This window comes from Geospiza fortis, unplaced genomic scaffold (genome assembly GCF_000277835.1).
Source record: "Geospiza fortis unplaced genomic scaffold, GeoFor_1.0 scaffold194, whole genome shotgun sequence".
Taxonomy (NCBI): domain Eukaryota; kingdom Metazoa; phylum Chordata; class Aves; order Passeriformes; family Thraupidae; genus Geospiza; species Geospiza fortis.
The window spans coordinates 5,659,176-5,677,355 of NW_005054322.1; positions in this window are offsets into that span (position 1 = coordinate 5,659,176).

The following is an 18,180-nucleotide window of genomic DNA, read 5'->3' on the forward strand; positions in this document are numbered from 1 at the left end:
CTCCCCCCCCCCCCCGGCTGGCTGCAGCCACAGCCCACCCTGTGCCTTTCCAGGGTGACAGCAGGGGGAAGCAAAGGACCCCACACAACTGTGACTGTACAGGAGGGGGAAAAAAACCAAAAAAAACACCAACAAATTTCTTTCACTAAGTCTTTTATTTTAGTGGGAAAAAAATATTTATTCAGAAATCAGTCGAGAGTGGTAAGTAGTTGGTTCATTCTTCATGCAATTCCCCCCCTTCCCCATCAATGCAGCTGATAGAGCTCTTTGCAAACTGCCACGTGTATCACCTTAGCTGTTGGGTCTTTATGTCTTGTGTCACCTGGCAGAGTGTCACCTATTTGTTAGGTGGTTACCTGCTAGATCACCTTCCCATCAGCAGGTGACCATCTGGCATCTCAGGTGTAATTATGGGTATGGGTAATCATCATGAAAGCCCTTGTTTCTGCGCAAGAAAAAGTGGGTTTGAGGGAGAGCACCTCTGCAGGAGGAGTGACAGCATTAATAAAGATTGATGTGTGTTTTGAGTCCGTTCAGGAAGGCCCTGCAAGACAGAAAGGGTTACCTGCTTCATTAGTCACCAGCAGGGAGCTGACAAAGTGCCTGCTCTGGCTCAGAAGGAACAATTCTGCCTTCAGCTGCCAGGTTTGCACAGTTCATCAGCAATATAACTCCCACTGCCACACGTTTTGCATTAAGAAAATGGGTCCACACTGGGTCAGCCAAGGTAAAGAAGATGATGGTGTTTGATGGGTGACTTTGCATGCTGCTGGGCCAGCAATGCACAACCACAGCCACAGGCTGGTTCTTACACTCCTGTGCTTTTCCCTGCAGCAAGATCCAATATGCTGGCAAAAGCCCTGACCTTGTGGTGGTGTGACTGCCTGATTGCCATCGCCTTGCAGAGTGAAAAGCTTGGTGGAGGAAGTTTGGCAGTGAAGCAGAAGGTGAGACTGTGGCCTTTATCCATTGCACTGAAGCAGGTGTTTGTTTGAGCGCTTGGACAAGGAAGCCATGCACTCTGTATGGCAATGAAGGGAGCAGGGAGACACTTCTGAAAGACTCCGGTGCTCTCCACTGGTGCTGGAAGAGGCACAGCAGGAAGAGACTGAGACACACCATCCAAGCGGCCAAACTGGACAGCTGGGGTTTCTGTTCTCTCAGTTCTTCTTTCCTTCAGTGTAATAAAGCTTCTTCTTCCCGCAGAGAAAGCTGTTTTTCCAGTGGTTATTCCCAGGCCAGTGCCTGGCATTAGGCATCAGCAAGGATTTCAGTTATGTCTAATATCACTGCCTGCTTTTGGGGTGCTTTTTCTCACTCTCCATGAAGCTCTGAGCCAAGTGTGGGTTGCCTGTGTCTGCTGAGGTGATGCCACAGGGTCACATATCCTAACCCAGGGCCTTCCAACTTCAGTGCTGTTCTTCTGGTGTCTGCTGAGGTCCTGGCCTGAGCTGAGCAAAGGGACTCTGTAATGCTGCCACCAAAGGCAGAAGGCAGAGCATGCTCTCCTCAAACACAGCCCCCCCTTAGATCAGGAGGGACTTTTACATCCCCACATAATACACATTTGGAGTTTTTTCACCAGGTGCCTGGTTTGGAATGGGTTGCACCTCACCATGAATTTTGCTGGGTACATAATGGTTAGCATGGAGAGGGAAAAGTGTAGAGATGCTCTCTCCTTTCCAGTTTGTGTTCATGTTCAATTTATTCCCACCCTCTGTGTAGGGTGAGCACTTTTGCCACAGGGCCTTCTCCTAACTTGATGACTCAGAAGTCAAAATCAGCATAGAAATAGTCCCCCATCTCCTACATAATTTTTTCTTTTCAAATTGGAAGAGCCTGACTGTTTTTGTAAATGCTGGATGCAATCACGAATGTTATATTTTCTTGTATAAATTATCCTTGTGTATTGAAATATAAACTGCCAGTGGGAAAGAAATTCAGTGTACATTTCTTTCACTGTTCAAGGCAAAAATGTGTACTTATCTGCTGAGAAATACTCTGCTTGTGCAGTGGAAACCAATCATCAATACCAACTTGCCAGCATTTTAATGATCGCCTGTGGGAATCCTGGAAATTATAACATTCAATCATCACAAGAAGATCATAGAAAAAATAACAGGGACCAAGAGCTCCTGTGGCAAGTGTAGCCAGTGTTGACAATGACATTTAGTAGTACCATTAAATTGCTTGATTCTGGTGTTTTTGAAGGAAATTTTTAAGCCTTAGGAGGATACTGGGACTAGAAGTGCTGTCGATGCAGTGAGTCACTGTGTGCCCAGCCTGAAGTCCCTGGGCTCTGAGAGCCACCAGGTGATCATGTCCATCCCCTGGGATAGTCTGGAAGCTGCAGAGCTTGGTGCAGGGCAGAAGCTGTGACACACACAAGGTCAGACCAGGCACTTTTCTCTCATGTGCATCACTGAGAAAATGTTTTGTGTGGCTGTCACTACAAATTACAGTGCCAGGTGAAGCCTACTGCTGTGGATGTTTCAGTTCCTTGGCTTCTTCCCACAAGACTGTCCTGGGGAAGGGATGTTTATGTGCTGGTCTCCATGGCAGTTTACTTGGCAATGCCCAAGAGCTAAGGCAGAAAATGAGAAAATATCAGAGTGTCTGCTTCACACTTTCCTTTACTCAGGACAATTTATCACAACGTAATAGAGGCCTAAGGAATAGAGAGACAAAAGACAAAGTGTGCTGGGTAACCTCCAGGGAGAGTAACTTTAATAAAGTCTAGTAAGGGATAACTGCTCGTGTTGCAGTTTTCACTCAGGTTAGTCAGAGGGTCTCTTTTTCTACTTTAAATATGTATCACACAAGCAGAATTGGACAAGATTTGCCTTGGTTTGGTAGGAAAGATTACAAGACACAAAGGAAGCAGCTGTGGCTTGGGATCCCTGTGAACCTCCAGCCCCAGATGCTGGAGGATAATCCTGGGAAAGTAACAATGGATTACTTTTATTACAATTATTACCCAGGTTCCCTGGGTCCATAGCCATTGTCCATCTGAGACAAGGTAATGAGCCAGATGTCCTCACCTCATCTGCTTGTATCACTGAGTCTTCAATTACTCTATCAAATTCAATCAAAATTGGCAAATGGTTTTGCAAGATATTAGAGGGAACAACCAAACAGCAGAAGCCAGGGTAACAAATGCACGTGGTGTGTGTCCGTAGAAAGCCAGGCTAAATCAAAAATCCAGAGCTCGAAAAGCTAGTAATGGAGTTACTTCCTTAGGAATGTTTGCTGGTTTCCTATAGGAAAAAAAATAACAAAAAACCACCCTCAAAAAACTAAAACAAAAAGCACATTTATTTCATTTTTATTGAATGGCATTCATCAGAGATTGTCACCCACTGGTAGTTCAGGAGGGAAACCTGTGTATTGTCCTGTATAAAGAAAAATTTCCTTTAAATAATAAATACATTTCTTTAAAAATTGTAGTCCTCTATTCCCCTTCTTATCCACCAAAGTAACAAACAGCCCAAATTAATGTGAGCAAAATTTACCCACAAGCCCAAAATATTAACTGGGAAATTCCAGCACTCTTGAAACTTGCAGTAAGAGAAAATGGAATTACTAAAAATATAAAAGCCAAAGTCCCTATTGAAGTCCACGTATTCTTTGTTTATGCCACTACAGAGTGTGGTAGGCAAATGTGTAGAGTTTGCAAAACACTTTGGGAGTCCCTGAAAACTGAAGTGGGGGATAAAAAGATTAGCTCCTCACACAGGGGCACAATAAAGCTACTGAACATTTCTGTCTTAATTGTACTTCTTCCTAGAGTATAAGGGAAAGTTACCACAGCTGAATAAAATGCTAAACTCTCCTACCAGCAAAATGCCTCCTTTAATGTAACAGAAGGAATATAAACCTCTCACTTATAAGATATAGTTGACAAAAAAGGCTTATAACTCACAGAGGTTTTACATGGAATGAAAAATTTAAAAAGCCTATAAAGTTACTATTCTTGAAATATGATAATCTAAATCAGCAGTTTAATTTGCACTTCCGCATATCAGAGTTAATATTCCCATTGCATACAGACATCATGAAAAGTGCTGTTCCACTGACAACAGAAGATAACATTGTACATTTTCATTTTTGTTATTTCATTTCCTCACTCATGAAATATGCCTTTTGCCACCTTTCAGTGCATTTGTCCTCCCCAGCTGGACGATAGTGAACCATATCTGTTCAACAGGGCTGAAAATTCTAACCCTCCAAAAGGGAGAAGCGCCATCCCTACTTGTAGCATTAACTCATGGGAAACAGAACCATGTGTTTGTAACCTTATCATGGTGCATGATAAGGAGAAAAAGTAGGAATACCACAGAACAGCTGAGTGACCACAAATGAGCTGGGAGTTGGAGCTGGAGTTCAGTGCAGTATCAACATGTGTGGAGTGAGGAGTCTTCATGGCAGTTGTCTGAATATGTGATTTCTGGGGGGTGAAAAAAAGAGAAAAAATAAAAATCTTGCTGTGCAGCTGAGTTGAGAAACAGGATTTTGCTCACTCGCACTAATGGATCAACTGAGAGTCAAATAGAGGTGTCCACACAGGAATTCCCATTAGGGTTTGCAGAGAGGCATGGTCTGATATGGTTCCTTAAGTGCATCCCACCTGGCCCACACAGAAGGACGTACGTCTTGTCCTGCTAGCCCTGGATAGAGGGGTAATTGAGGGCACCTTAAGCAGTTCTAGAAGCCTGTATTTACCTGAACAGTTCCTGCACAGGCTCCATCTGCACTGTGATGTGGGGCTGGACACCTGCAGCGTGTGTAGATGCCCATATTGCTGACAGCCTCATTTAGTTATCTGCGGTGTGGATTCTAAAGTCATCCCTGTGATCTGTGCAGGCAGGAAAGACAGGAGTTGGTTAAGTTTGTGTTTCTTCTCTTGGGCTGTGTTGGGGGTGGGAGGTGGAGTGTCCTGTCCCTAACACAAGGGAGAAACAACCCTCCCCTCTCTGCATCTGGACATGCATGTATTTAGGTAATGCATTAAAATCTCTACTTTGAAAGGTAAAATCCTGCTTTATGCAGTCACTCCAAGTCCCATAAACTAGAAATTACCCCACTGATTCCTGATCATCGTTGCCTGCTCACAAGGCCTGGTGTCAGGCTACAGGTGAGAGGCCCAAGGTGGGGTTTGTGCTCATGGGATGCTCGTGAGAAGGCAGCAGCCAAGGCCATGACTTCTCACAGCCATGTGTTGCCATGCACAGACCATCTCACAGCTTGACAAGAGGGCACCTGAGCAGGCCCTAAGCACTTTGTAAAGAAGTCAGGTTATTCAGCAATGACATTTCCCTCCATGCCAGTTTCTATTTGAGCAAGAACCAAAGGGGGTTCCCTGGGAACCCCAAGACCTTCCTCTGCCAAGGAGAGCTTTGTGGGAGCACTTCTCCAGGCAGCTGTTACAGTATAACAAACCCAATGGCATGTCAAATCCAATGTTTTGGGGTCCCTTTCAAGGACTTTTCATAGCCTGGGCTTCAGGCTCCAAAGGATTCAATTTTAGACCTAGTTGCAGTGGATGAAGGCCAGATTAGGAGCCAGCTCAGCTTGGGGCTATAGCAAATCCAGCCTCTGGCTGCTGATACCTGAGCAAGAAGACTCCTGCAAATGAGCCATTTCTGGTGAAATTCCAGGCCTGTTGTTGCTTCTCCTGGTGAAATTATGTCTCAGAGGTGTGCTGGCATTTAGGCTCCGGTTTAGGTTTCCCCATCCAAAAGGGGTTTGTGAGTGAGAGGCGAGGCTTCTTTGGGCTGCAGGCACATCTCACCAGGTGGCACTGTGCTCCCAGGCTCAGGACAGAACTGGGGAGGACAAGTGTCCCAGCAGGAGCTGTGGAGGTGCTCATGTGGTGCGCAGATACACCAGCAAGTCACCAGACCCGGCTGGGGGGCTGCAGCTGCCCCTCCACAACCTCAGCATGCCTCAAATCCGACTCCACTCACAAGTGGGGACAGTGTTAAAAGTCATGTTCACTTGCACGTTGGGTGGGCTCTGAGTGCCCCCAGCACAGCTCTTGGGGAAAAGAGGGAAGCAACATGTCCCAGTGTGCTCAATACACACCAGATGACAACACCATTCACAAGGTGTCTTTTGTTTTCACACTGTTACAGATGAATAAGGAGATGATTGGCTCTCGCAGTTAAGGGATAACTATTGTGTGAATATCAAGCTTTAGTGATGTATAGTTATGTTATTGCAGTTTAGATGTCCTCTGTTCTCCCCATAGTTCCCTTTTGCCCCTGTATTGTGACCATCAGACAGCCAGGGTTGTAACCTAGGACAGGTAAAACGAAGACTGCACATGTGTCCCTTACCTGGGGCAGTGGGGAATGGAAAAGCTCGATGCTTAGGGGGTGTGGCATGGCAAGCCCTGACCTCCAATCAAGTTACAGGAAAGCAGTTTCCATTGGTAAATGGCAAAGAGGAGCTGACTGACAGACTTTGGGAGGGGCCAGGGCTAGCTGATGCAACCCCTAGGAGTATAAAAGACTGAGCATCCGTCTTGAAGATGAACTGCCCACATGGTATCCATGGTGGTGGTTCCCAGTGCTGTGAATTTTTCTTATATAGTCCTTTTGTTGTATTTTTGTCGAGGTTTAATAAACCTTTTTAAATTTTCAAAGGGAGCAGTTCTTTCTCACAACACTGTTTCCTTGGGGCAGCACTTCTTGAGTCCTCTTTGACTGAAAGGAGCCATAAGGCTCAAAGAGGTAGCATGAGGAGCAGTGGATTAGTGCTTCCAGGGCATTTAAAAAATACCATTTAAAAAAGAGAGGTCAGCTCAATCTACAGTGTTCAGCTAGCTTAGACTACGAAAAGAAAGGCTAAGGACATAAGCCTAATCCATTTAAATACCAAGGATAAAGAATTGCTTATGTAAACTAATAATCAATAAAAGACTTAGATGAAGTGAGTATAAATGAGCCATTAAATAGAATCTGATTTCGAAATCATCAGAGAAGCAAGGGTAGGAAATGACTTCTCATTACCTATAGAAAATGTCTTTTGTTAGGCTGAGAGGACTACCAGATGCACAAGCTCTTTATTTGATCTGGAACAAACTGGTCTGAAACTTCAGATCATCTACAGTTGCTCTAAGTTTCAATTCATTCAGTTAACCAACTGAAGGTCTTACTTTGGGGCTTAGTTTTTTTGTATTTTTTTGTTGTTATTGTTTGGTTGTTGGGGTTTTTTGCTGGCATTGCTGTGTTTGGGGTAGGTTTGTTAGATGATTTCTCATGATTTCTGGAGCTGTGAGGCCACACAGTGTGGAGAGGGTTGTGTGCAGGGGTCAGAAGGCTGCCTAGAAGGACTCCTCTGCACTGTATTACTGCTTTTGTAAGGTGATGATATGATGGAGCAACTGTGAAAGAAGGACAGAACCTGAGAACTCAAGAGGACTTTTTTTGCTAAAGCTGAGTCTTAAGAAAATGGAGTTGTAACCAAAACTTGGCTTGATTCACCACTGGAAGTTACCCGAAGTTCCTTCCACAAAACATATGGCATATATGGCATATACAGAGCTTTGCCTAAAGTCAGTGAAGATATTTTGGGATTCTGTAATTCCTACCATCTCATTTTCTCTCTAAAAATACCTATTTCCCAAATCCAAAGATACCTGAGCACTTGCAGCAGCAACAGATGGCCCCTCCTGTGCACAGTAACTTTTCCAAGAACACAGATGCTCCCTTGAACAATTTGCCTCCACATGGGCAGAAATTAAAGCCTTTGGACAGGTGAGGAAATCTTTTTAAGACAGCTCCATATGTTGGTCAGAAAGTGACTACTGCTATTTTAGTGATGGATGAAGGACCCCTGAGGCAGAGCAGTCACCCACCCACTTTGAGGTTGCTGCCCATTGGTTTGTGATGCAAGTGGCAGTGCCACACATTTGGTGGCATCTCATGATGTAGGTATGACATGCATTCGTGTCCACAGCTCCTGGCCTCCTGGCCGGCAATCAGATCCAAACTGCAGACACTGAAATATTGCTGTTGGGATGTCCCAGCTGCCATTAAGGCCAGTGGAGAACTGCTCTGTACAGAGCCACTGGGGTCTGTGGTGGGATTCAAGAGGTGAAAAGGGTCCTAGAAACACTCCATTCACAGAACCCATCCAAGCATCCAAGTTCCAGTTATGCTTTCCTCACCAAAAAAAAAAAAAAAGGAAAAAGGTGTTGAGAGCTTCCCACTCCTTATCCTTGAAAGGAAAAGAGGTTTTTCACTGATGTGCTAGAAAGCAAAATACTGGTAGCAGTGATGTTGAAAGCACTTTGGAGTGAAATTCATCTCCATATATTACCAATAGGAAATTTGTGCTGAAATGGCAAAGGATGAGGAGTTGAAAACTGAAAGAACCTCTTTGTCCCTCTTGGTAATGGAATTTAATGTGTGAGGAGGAAAGAAGAAAAGCAGAAGAGAGAGAAATAATGCATCCTGCTGCTGCAACTTCACAAATTTATGGCAGGCACTCAAATGTCAGAAATTTACGCCCAAAGGTTTAATTCACCATGTCACCACTGCAAATGGTGTTTATTGTACTGTTTGATGCACTTGCGCCACCAAAACCTCTTGTCTAGAAAAACAATGTTTTGCTAAAAATTCAGAAAGTATTTGACTAAACAATATTCTTTCCACCATCAGTCTTTCCCAGCTATAGTGTCAAACAGGGAGCTGAAGTGGGAACACGAAAATGTTATGGAAAGAAGAAACAGCTCCTGGAGGAGGGGATGAAGCAAACTGAGAGAAGAAAGTAAAAGCTTTCCATTTACAAAGAAGAAAATATCTCGCCTGGGAAGAAGACTGAGAGGGCGTCCCAGAGAGCAAGACTTCCTTAATGAACAGAATTGTGTCTATCTGAACTATTCCTATGCTGTTTTCTGAAGTTCAGACAAGGAAGTATTTTAGTAGAAGCTGCTTCTAGCAGAAGTACTGAAACATTTGAAAAAACCTTGAAACAGAAAAAGCTGGAACAGATTTCCAAGGGTTATCTCCTAGCAAGCATGATGGTTTTTTATCTTGGTTTTCTCCTACAATCCTCTTGAAAAATCTCATTCTTTGTCTGTCCTCAGTTCCTATCTGGATGGTTGATTTTGTCATCAAAGAATCTGGGTGAATTTGGCTCAAGGTCTCACAAAGAGGTCACTGTGACTCAGCTAAACATTCTACAGCCAAACAGAAACTGAACACTCATGTCTAAATGTTAGGACAATTTCAAGAGAAAAATAGAGACAACTTCTGTCAGTAAAGTGCGTATTTCGCGTCCTGCAGGATCAGGGCCTGAGTTGCACTAAATATATTTAAAATGTACTCTAGGGGGATAGAATATAAGAAAATAAAGGTAGTATAGAAAGTAATCTTACCCCTAAAGAGTTGCAGCTGGGCTAATCATTAAAGATTAGGAGCAGGCCTGACTTTAACAGGCCACAGCTGTAGCCAATGAGAATAAGAGTGCTATCAATGAGTGGGGTGGCTTCTTGAGAGGGAACTGGAGTCAGTTGGCTGCTGTAAGAAGAAGCTCCTCCTTCAGTGCTTACGAGAAACATCAAGGAGGTATGCAACTTTTGCATTAAGGAGACAACAATATGAAAGCCTTGTAATGTAATGACAACAATGTACTTAATGAAAATATTGCATACCTTCACAAAGAAGGTGTTCAAATGACCAAAATTTCAAAAAACTAGAAACATAAGTCCAGGTTAAAATACCTGCTCTAAAGACAGGTCTGATTTTCTAATCCGCTCATCGACCACTTCTTCCCAATGACTTCAGTGGAACCAAGCCATTTAAAAGTCAGACTACTCTCCTAAAGCAAGCTTTCAGGTAGATTTAGGATCACAGATTATCTTTTGAAAACCATCTGGTCTTGGCTGTATCTATGCTCAGCTTTAGCTCCATCACTTGTTTTAGTTCAAATAACACAAGATACAGTAGCACTTCCCTCGGCTGCCAAATTTAATCATACAACTGTAAGGACGCAATCTGAGAATGTGTCTGACATTTAGTGTGTGCGCTGTTTGTGTCTTCCAGACAGTTTTCCTAAGTAGGGGAGCTAGTGAGGGTAAGGAAACCCACAGATGGGTTTTATTATGCTTCAGAAGCAACCAGCATGAATATGGAGCAAAGTCCTTGTTTTGGCTCATAGTCTGCCAGGAGCCCTTCCAGCTCCACCCAGCATCACTGGACTTCAAACCAATGGTTCCAAACTTCATGAAATTCTGTCACTGTAGGTGATGGGTGGATCGCAGCCACCAGTGGGTATCAGAAACCCAGCTACCATTAGGACAGCACTTCTCTAAGTGTTGCATGCCTCTGTTCTAGAGTTTTCAAAATGCTACATTTTCCAGCAGCATGACACAATTCTTTGGGGGTTTATTTCTTTTGATGGTAAGAGATGGCAACAGAGAGGGATAATAAGAGTCTTAACAAGTAAAACATAATTTTTTCTCCCAATTCATTTTACATCTGTTCTCATAAGGCCCCTCTCTAGTCAGAGAACAGATCTAAACTAACATTAGGCTTGTTAGCCATTAGTTCTGCACTCTTAGATTTGTCTGCAGAAAATTATTTCGATAGCAACCAAAAGAATGTTTGCAGACTTGTGGAACAAAATGATATAATTTAGTCATTTTCTGTGAGATAATAGCGACATTTTAATTGAAAAATGTACTCTGATATAATTACCCTACATCTTTATAAGCCTGCCTCAGGAGCACAGTAAAAGAACAAATGGCAATAAGTTTACTGTACTGCATGAGGAAAGGCTCTCAAAGTTGTTTTTGTATCATTTTGTGCATGTTCAGGTGATGGAAGCCTCATAAAAGCAAAAGGATCTCCTGATTTTCTCTGATCCAAAGGAAATTTTAACCACATGAATTAGAGGCAGACTCCAAGGTGGGACTCACTCATACATCTGAGTGCCCTGTGCCCACTATGTGTTGGGATATCTCCCTCACCTTCCACCTGCAGCTCCCAAAGGACATGGTGTCATATGTGTTGTCTTCTAAGAGACCATATGCAGAGGGGTTCAGTGTTAAAAATGTCACTGGATGCTCCTCTTTAGACACCTGGATTGCTTCCTCCATGTCAGAGTGAAATGTGTTTTCCTAAAAAATTTTCCAGCTCAACCCTGAAAGGGCAGGAGGGAAGAAGAAATGATTCCTTGTTTCTCCCTGCCTTGGGTTGCTGCTCCTCTGCCATCTTTTCAGGAACAAGGGTTTTTTGCAAAGAAACCAGGCTGAAATTGCTGCACAGAGCAGTTTTTTATTTATAATGCAGCCTGCTCCCTGTGTGGAGCTGGAGGCACTGTGCAAAAAGTCATAATAAATCTAATGAAACAGGATAAATAAATTAAGCCCCTTGAACCCTAGCTGTAGAATGATGAGGTAGAATAGTGAACAGAAAATTAGATTTTTTTTGGTCTTTTCGTTGTTCAAGTTTCATGTGATTTTGGAAGCTATAAATATTTTGGGGGAGTCTGTGAAAGGCAGGAGACTGCCAAGGGTCAGAGGGACAAAAGTAACTCAAGCACCAGAGGGAAAAGGGCAGAAGCATCTGTCCCTCAGATGGGAACCTGCTGATCTGGGGTGCAGGGAGCAGTGCAGGGCAAAAGGCTGGTCCACCCCTCTCCAAACCAGCAGCCCCTGGAATCATGGTGGGAAATGACTTAGAGAAATACCAGGATAAGAATTTCTGGAAAGATCAGCTCCTCTGGGATAAAGACAGGGCCCTTGTGGATGAGGACAGCATTCTATGGGAAGAAGAGGGAACTCTGGACAGATAAAACAACTCTCCTGGAGAAGACAAGGAGGCCCTCCAAGAATATGAAGTGGCCTTAAAGATTATAAATGTCCATCTTCCTAGAGGCCTTTGGTCCTGAGAGAGAATATCTCCACAGGGAAAAAGGATGAATTTTTCTGCTAGGCTTAGAAACATGTGAAAAGCCATGCGTACTGAAGTGGATACTTTATTTAAGTAGTGATGAATTTCACCCAGTTCTCTGAAATAGCATCTGTCATCCTTGGTATAAATCAGAGGAGAGGTTTTAGTGTGATTGTCTTTAAAGGCATTGCACCCCGGTTTTCAGGTCACCACCCCTCTGGGCAACCTGTTCCACTGCCCCACCACTGTGCTTTTATGGGATGTGAATACAGAACCTGAGCTTTCAGCCAAGCTTTGGCACAGCAACTGCAGCTTTTATTTCTTCTTGAGAAACCAAACTCAGATGTTTGATGTTTTCAAAAGTTGAGCTGTACAGGCTGTTCCAGAGACAACTATCCATTTGACCGTCTGTACATCCAGAAGGAACATGGGGGACAAAAGCAACAGTAGAAAGTACCAAGTATTGAGTTTTTTTCTGGAATGGTAGCATTACTAGCTCATTCTCCTTCTGTACAGGGTTTTAGCACTGAATAAACTCAAGGACACAATGTAAGAAGTTTTTACAATTGCTGTTAAAGAGTCTGATACTTCTGTGACTGTCAGGCATTCTTAGACCATCACTCAAGCTGCCACTCAAGTTCAGTCCTTTGTGATCTACTAAAGGATAAGGCTGCCTGTCCTGCTTAATTTTGCTTAAGTTAAATTATGCACTATGTCTTTCCTGTCAAATCCATGAATATTTATTGTTCAATGAATAACCAGTCCATAAAAAAAGCCAGCCAATTCAGCTAGGGTAGGAATGTTTTGCAATCTTGGTTATTATTATTCAATTATTGCCATGTAAGGCAGAGATTAAAATGACCTATTAGACCATTCAGTGCAACTTCCTACAAATTCAGGGCTCTTACGTGTTAGAGCTTTATTATCAGGTGCTACAGAGAAAAAGAACCTTTCAGAAAATAACAGTATTCAAAAAGCACTTGTCACTTAATAAATTTTAATGTCAAAAAGCCAAGAATTTATCTCAGTTATTCAAATGCACGTGTCAAATTAGCATCCACTTAAGCTAAAATTAGGTGTGCTCTCTCTGGCAAAGAGCTTGAAGCACATGAAATGCTCTTAGGAGAGCTGCTAGTCACTTCTGTCAGGGCAGAGTAGAGCGATGCTTCTCTGGCGCTGTCGGTGACAATACAACTGGTGAGAAGCTTAAGGCATTACACAGTGCAGCACAGAGGAGCCTGAAGTTCAGCCAGAGAAAAGCATAAACCTTTATGGTTTTGGACTGCTGGTAGCTCCCCCCAAGAGATTGCATCCACCTGGTGTCTTCAGAGTGGCCTTTGCTTGGGTGGCATTGCTGGAGACAGAACACCTGCAAAAGGCTTTCCTGGGCAGGAGGTTAGAGGGCACCTGCTCTCTGTCCAGCAGCTCTGGACAGAGGATGAATTTCAGTCATGAAGGCAATCTCTGCTAACTCTCTGGAGTGGTAAAGTAATAAGAGGAACAAATAAAATAACTCCCATATTAAAAAGAAAAAAAAAATAAAAGAAAAAAGCACAGTTACATTTATCACCTCTGCAACATGCACAGGGAGGCTGTCAAGATGTGACATTCAGAGTGAAAAAATACACCTCTCTTGGAAGAGCAAGTCTGCTGATCCAGCACAGGCTAGCTGGAGGGACCAGAAAAAAAAAATTGTAGCTGTCTGAAGAACTGAAGATGACTGAAGGAAGAACTCACCTGGAGTGGAAGAATCTAAAGAAGCTGCCAAGCCCACCTGTGCCTCAAAAGCAATTGTACCTGTAGTGCTCTGTGTAAACACTTCTCTAAGCTGTTTTTCTTATTTAATTCCCAGCACTGGCGTTTCACAACCATCACTTTACCTGTAGGGTTTTATTTACATTAATGTAATGTAGTTTTTTTCTTTCAAAGGCTCTGCTCAAGCAATTCACAGCAGGGTATTTTCTGTTCCAGGCCACAACAAAAGTGGAAATTATGGACTGCAGCTTTGTTACTCTAAAACCACAGAACATCCCAAAGCATTTTACAGAGGGATGACAACTCCCACAGAAAGCAATAAAGAGATTGAGGCAGTAGTGACAAATCAGCTGAAATATTTGAATGGGAGAAAGAAATAGCTCCTGAGCTCACCTGCACAATTTTGAAATGCAGCAGTGTCATCAGAAAGCATTCCTGACACAGCCATGGAGCTAACTCGTGGGAGAGACAGAACATGCAAAATGGCAAGAAGTCATTTAAGTCAACTGACACGTCTAGATGTGTCACCAACCGGAATGGTAAGAGTGACAGAAGAAAATTAAATTTATTCAGTATCTGTATGTGTATATTTAGCTGTAATTATCGACTCTGTGTGTCAGTCATTGCATAGGAGGAATGTCAAAAACCTGTAAGGCTTTTTGGGAGGACTCACAGGACTCTGTGACTCATGGGAAATTGGGGGTATGGAGCCCATCCAGCCACATACAGAAATTTCTGCTGCTGTTCTTCCAGTAAATCTGACTGAATTGTTAAAAGTCAGTGCAGAGAGTTTCGACGGAAATTAAGGGAAAAGATAGAATTCTGTGACTAAAAATATCAGCTAGGGAAAAATAACCATACTTGAATCCTTCGGAAATTAACATCTAATGTGAGTTAAAGAGAAGAACCATGAGGAAACTGTATTTTAAAAACAATTCTATAATGCTGCAAATCTCTCTATTTCTCCCTTTCTCTGTTTCTCCCCTCTTTTCTACTTTTTAAAATACTTTATTTATTGATTGAACTAAGAGCATGATCTGCAGAGAGAGAGGGAATTCCAGGTGCTTGATGTTTGGGGATTTTTGGGAGAGTTTTTGTCCTGATCCAGTGATTCACTCAATCTAGGCAGTCCCTCAGAGGATCCAAAATCCCATATAAATCCATATTTGCAATTAAAACAGGGATTCTGCTATTGTTATTTCAAGGGGGGCATGAGAAACAGACAAGGGGAGCTCTCAGAGGAAGTGGTGAATTTGAGCACAAGCACACCTCCCCTTGATGATGTGGGCTTTTGTCAAAGAAAAAGACAATACAGATTTACACACAGGATCTTAAAAAAACACCGTGGCAGCCTTGGACTGTACAGATAAGTAAAGGTTGTATCTTGGTTCTTCAAGCTTGCAATACATGACACAGAGCCACCAAGCAAGCAACCAGTTTCCCTGGGGTGCAAATTGTCCTCTTCTTCTCAGGATTGCTGCGTGTGCATCACCCTGTGTGTGCTCACAGACACAAAGCAAGAGAGGAAAAGTGGCCAGGAGCCAGTCAGTGTGTGCAGTGCAGGCAAAGCACTCTCACCTCCCTGCACTGCCCCTGCTCTATTAAATTGTTATGTTAATGACCAAGTGCAGGAGCCAGCAGCCACAGATTTACCAAATCTCACCTTTGAGGCTGTGGCAACAGGTAACCTCAGTGTGCAACAATGCTCCTTCCCTGCCATCACCACCTTCATCAACATCCTGCACCTCATCACACTTCTCAGGAGCAGCGTGCTCACAACTGCTCATCCTCCACATCTTTAACATGAGCTGCAGCACCAGGATTTTGCTATCCTGCAGTACAGCTTCCTGAGTGTTCTGGCGTGGGAGCTTTTCAAGAAGAATTACTGTTATTAGTCTTCCTCTTCATGTGAATGTTACCTTTCCAGAGCTCTGCTAAGCTAGCCTGAGAACATCTAAATGGAAATTGGGTTCAAAAGCTGTTATTTGCCTGCTCTACCTGACAGTAAATTTTCAGTTTGTGTATGGATTTTCTTTCCCGTTCCTCAAGATTTGTGGCTTGGCTGTTGTACCTCAGGAGGGAAAAGTGTGAAGCAAGGTAAAGTCTCTCTGGGAGCACAGCAAGTGCCTCTTTTGTGAACATGCTCTCTCTGCTGACTTAACAACAAGAAAACCAGCTCTCCCTGCATGCTCCATTGCAATTTCCAGCTGCAGCCCAAACACACCAAGAATCCACTGAAGAAAGAGCTATCCATCCCCCAGTTGCTTCATACCCGTCATATATGCACAAAACATGTGTTTGAAGTGACCTACATTGGCTTTACATCGTCCCAAGATACACAATATTTCCTTCTCTGTGGCACCCAGGTTTGCATCTATACAATTTACAGCAATGCTTAATTTAAAAAGCCAGCCAAGCAGCAGCCTGATGGAAAGGCCTTAGTACTGTGAAATCAAGTGATGAAGAGGTGATCTGTGACCTGAGCTTTTGCACTGCTCACTCAGGAGCAGCACTTCCCTGAGCAGATGCAACTGAGAGTTGGTAGAGGTGGAACCAATTAACAGGGTAGATATCACTTGAAGCACCCACCTTTTCCAAGGATGGGGAGAGGAAATTCATGTGAACTGGTCTTCCTTCTAATGAAGGCAACGAAGGCATAAACAACAAAGCCTGCAAGGATCCTCCCACAGGGAACCATCAGCCCTGCTCCAGCAGCAACAGCATAGCAGGGGTGCTTTCTGCTTACACGGTACTTATACAGTACACTTACATGGAATCATGGGTTGGAAGAGACCTCTAAGATCACTGAGTCCACCATTAACCTAAAACTGCCACTTTCACCACTAACCCCTGTCCCCAGGCATTGCATTCTGATATGGCATTGTCATCTTATTTCAAAAGTCTCATACTTTCTTGGTGATTTCTCATGGGCATCTCCTCACAGCATTGACTCCTTCTTCTTCACAGTACAGCCAACAAACTCCATCTCTCCCCTCACCCAGCTAACCCACTCTTTTGTAGCACTCGTCTTCTTATTGGACACAGCTATGGCCTATTAAGGGCAGGCCTGTTCCTAATCTTTGGGGATTAGTACAGCTGCAACTCTTCAGGTGTGAGATTGCCTTCTGCACTATCTTTTCTTACATTCTACCCCACCACAATATGGCACATGGAATTTTCCATCCCAAGGTCTCACAGGCTGCCACACATCGGTGCATGTACCCCGTTGTTCCCTGGAGAGCTGTGCAGAGGACCCTGTTGCCATTTTAAGGAACAGAACACAAAGACGGCCTGAGAGGTTAAGGCTGACAAATGATTTTGTGGAAGATCTCCGCTCCATCCATGGCACCAGCCTGCCAACAGCACTTAGAACACTTGCAGACATTAGCTTTCAAAAAGTGTGGTAACGACTGGAGATTCCAATCCACACTACAGTCTCTTATGGCTCCTGGCATACACATCTCTGGGACAGGTAAAAATGTGATGCTTTTTACTTGTTGCAGGTATTTATCAATTGTGAGCTTACATTAAATCACAGGTGAGTATGTTCCATCTCCTATGGCTCATGTTTACACCATTAGTTATGGTACATTCTTATTTTCCATTTAAACAGCCCACTTACTACCACTGATTTAAAATAAAACTTTTTCACAAGACCAAATCTGGTTTTCAACACCTGAGTTTTCTTTTGTCAGTCCAAGGATGACACCTGACTCCAGCACTCTCCGGAGTCATGATCCATGGCCTTCCTGGAGAGTCCTCTAGGCAGCCCTAATCTCCAGAACATGGCTTTCTTGATCCTGAATGAATAAAGACACTTGCCTCCTGCACCTCCAGCTCTGGAGCGGACCATGGAGTTCATGTAAATCCTTGGCTGGGGGTGTTTGGATCTGGCAAGGAGCAGCTTTTGGCACTCTGTCTCAGGTTCCCACACCTAACTGGTCCTACAGAGCATGCAAGGAATTTACTCTTCTCCTTCTGAGCTGTCCTCCATGTGATCTTAATTGTCATTTCAAGATCTCAGCCCTTGCATTGAATCCTGTGTTGGAGCAGCCCAGCCCTGCTTAGCCCCTCCACTTGGGATTTCCTGGTTCATGGCAGCCTACCTGGAGGCAAGCAGCAGATTATGGTATAACTTACAGCTAGACACTTTGAGGAACAGAGAAAATACACCGAAATAAAGAAGGCAGAGGGGCTGGCTGGAAAGAGAGGACATGGCCAGGAAAACCCAAGTGGGTGACAGCTATGGCCAAGCACAACCCTCCTCATCATGTGCCAGTTTCCCATTAAAACCAAATAATGGCGACAAATACATGTAAAGTTTCATTGCTAAAATTATTTGTATTTTGGGTACAGATGCTGGACTCCTCAGTTCAATGCTGGCATGTGAAATTATCAGTTTGCAGCCTCAAGCACAGGGACAATAACTGCTGCTGCACACATTGTCAGTGCTGTGTATTTTTAGACCCTTGTAGGCGTTTGCAGTCATTTCAAAGTGCCTTGATGATTTTTTTCACATGTT